Source organism: Dermacentor andersoni, chromosome 4 (genome assembly GCF_023375885.2).
Source record: "Dermacentor andersoni chromosome 4, qqDerAnde1_hic_scaffold, whole genome shotgun sequence".
In the NCBI taxonomy this organism is placed as follows: Eukaryota; Metazoa; Arthropoda; class Arachnida; order Ixodida; family Ixodidae; genus Dermacentor; species Dermacentor andersoni.
The window spans coordinates 25,335,363-25,338,675 of record NC_092817.1 but is presented as its reverse complement, the minus strand read 5'-3'; positions in this window follow the sequence as shown (position 1 = coordinate 25,338,675).

The window sequence follows — 3,313 nt, the reverse complement described above, 5'->3', positions numbered from 1 at the left end:
TGGAGAAAGTCTCGATTCATTGTATTCTTCTTAATTGCATAATTATTCAAAATTTTTTATTAACTTCGCAAGCATTAACTTTAGGGTAAAACTTATGATAAGAAAGTTGCAAGGCGCTCAAGGAAACATCCAATTCCGGAAATGAATGCAAGGAGATTAGTGCAAGCTTGCTTTCATCATCATCACACTACTTGTCCGCATGGTATGGAACAAGCCTTTTTTATAAGTAAACATGTCGTATACATACTAGAGAGTTTACGCAAGAATAACGAAATTATCTGTGTGGAGCGAGTACACAAACACAGGACACAGAGCGCAAACTATAAACCTTTTATCAGATAAAACTATCAAACTATTGGCACGAAATAGATTGCGGTGCTGGCTAAGAGTATCAACGCGCTCTCTTGCACGCGAGGAGTTTATAACTCGAAGGACCGCTCGGCGGTCTTCAACTGGAGAATAATGCTTTCGCATTCACAACTCATAAGAAGTGCTTAGGTGTATTTGGATTTTTCCCTATCGTGGTTTGCAATTAAGGCGCACACAATTTTTTTTAATATTTTGGTAGCTAGAACGACATTCCAATGAACTACTTTGGAAATTAGCGTTTTGCAGAGCAATGCAGAGCGGCTTATTCTATATTCATCATCTTGACTGTATGCTATCAGACAGGAGACACAGATGATGGTTTTGGAGGAGTCCATTCTGGTATTTAATAATAAGCAAGCCCATTGCGGGTATGCAGAGATACTCCACGGGGGCTTTAAAATACGAGTCGGCACTGATCCGAATGGTTCTTAAGTCGCACGTTTGTACTACGTGAACAAAGTCACGGAAAGCGAGACTGGCGTGCAGATTTTCCTGCGCATCTGCTCTGTATTTACACTGAGGTCAATTTATATTTACAGTTACTTTCATCTTCGATTTCTATGACACCAGATGGATGAATGTATGACGGACGGACGGACGGACGGACGGACGGACGGATGGATGGATGGATGGATGGATGGATGGATGGATGGATGGATGGATGGATGGATGGATGGATGGACGGATGGATGGATGAATGGACGGACGGACGGACGGACGGACGGACGGACGGACGGACGGACGGATGGATGGACGGACGGATGGATGGATGGATGGATGGATGGATTCGTAAAAACATTACCCTAAGGGCTCGGCCTAGCAGTCACGGTTTGTTTCAACAGTTATAATTGCAGACTATTTAAGGTATTCTGTATGTTTTCCTTTTAGCTTTTTAGGTCCCATGTTACGTGCTACTGAACATCACACACATGCACACGCAGACATACACACGGACACCCACCTACACATGAACATACGGAGTCGCGATTAAGCATAATTATGAAATGCGATCATAATTATAAAGTCCTACAGATAATGCAAATAACGCACTTTACTAATCATACTAAGCCACAAACTGCATAAGCTTTCGAAGCGGGGCTTATGGACACAGTATTAATGGTCGTCGTCAGCATCTTGAATCAGTCACCTTTAAGCATCTCTACAACGAAATCGACGTTAAAGAATATCACACAACTGTTCATATGATTTTCTAATCAGTAATTTTCAGTTCTGATCTGTAGTGTTTGCTGCAGACCTCTCACGTTGTCATTCGACGCAGAAAATACTCTGCTTTTCGATAAACATGCTCGCAGTAAGAACTTTGCGAGACACCGGTGTCCGAAATGTCGAAAGTCGACACCGGACAAAAATGAAAAAAAAAAAAAACTAATAACTAATATTTAAGCTTATACACTATACCTGGACAGCCCGCGCAGGCACCGTTTAGAAAAATTATCTGGAAACGGGGCTGGTGCACATGGCAGCTGGAAGCGGTCGACGGAACCAGCAACATTTCGAGTTAAGAAAGGCAGAAAGACGCATGCTGCGTTAATAACGCGGCCAACTTTTGCGTCAAGTACTCCTTGTTAAAATTAAGGTGTGCGCTGGTAACTTCACGAGCATGTTTCTTCACCAAACATTGCGAAAGCAAAGAGGAATTACTCCGACTACGATGAGAAAGGAAGAAAACCGCAGCTTAATTAACAGCAGTTCGCCGCGGGGATATGACGCAAAACGAGCACATTTTACGCTTTCCCAACCACGAATGTGCGGAAGCCTCACGGAGGAAGGTTATTCTCGTCTGTGTTTGTCTTTAATAGGCACACAAGTTTCTAGGCAAAGTTCTGCATGCGAGTTACCCTGACAGATGCACCGCCGAGCACTTTAAACTTTGTTTAGTGTGTTCCTTGCATGGGTCCTGCGCAGGCACTAAAGTGGTGGACACTAACCCCTGCATTATTTTGCGTCCAACGTGTGATATCGCTGCAGGAACAATTTCCAAGACCCCTAAGAAGACGACGAGGGCCCCCATAATGGCGACGTAAATACGAAATCCATTTTAGCTTTTTTGGTGTAGATACTGTTTGTTTTCCGCCTTTATTATGATTCTGTGGTAGCGTACTACGAGCGATGTGGTGTTATCTGTCCTGCCCTAGTGCCTAAACTTCCACTGGCATTGCCTTACATGAAGCCGGATGAAATTATTTATATGTACTTTTCATTCTAAGATAAAAGTGAAACTAGGCATGCGTGCGTTTATGTCACGGCTCTGTAGCGTTCGCAAATGATGCGGCATATACATGAGCAAAAAGAAAGGGAGCCGAATGGCCCGGTTTTCGTAAGCCACAAGCATATGACGCCAACAGACAATGAGAACAAGAATAACCTAGACGGACTTCTTTGCTCGACTGAAATGCAGCAGCAATAAATAAATGAAAAGGAAAGCTGGCTAAAACACAAGTGGCCGCAGGTGGGATACGAACCTACGTGTTCGCATTACGCGTACGATGACCTCACCAACTATTTTTGCGACTTACGAAAACAAGACCCTTCGGTTCCCTCTCTTATTGTTCATTACACAAAGAGGGTCTCGTTTCCGGCAGTGTTGATGCCTTCAGATGTCACGCGAGCGTTTATTGGCATGTTGCCTTCTCCGAAGTTCCCGTACAATGTGTATCCTCCAAAAAAAGGATGTTCTACGCCCTCTGCAAAGGCCGTGAGTGGTAGCGATGGCTTACACTCCCAGATTCAATTCTAGCACACACACATGAATAGTGAATAAAGGGGATGGTAAAATGACGCCGCAGCAGATGAATTAGTAAGGCCATTTTACGTGTAATGCGAGGACGTGGGTTCGTAACCCACCTGCGGCAAGTTGTTTTTTGGTCAACCTTCATTTTCATTTATTTATAGTTTCCACATTTCAGTTAAGTAAGCAAGTAAG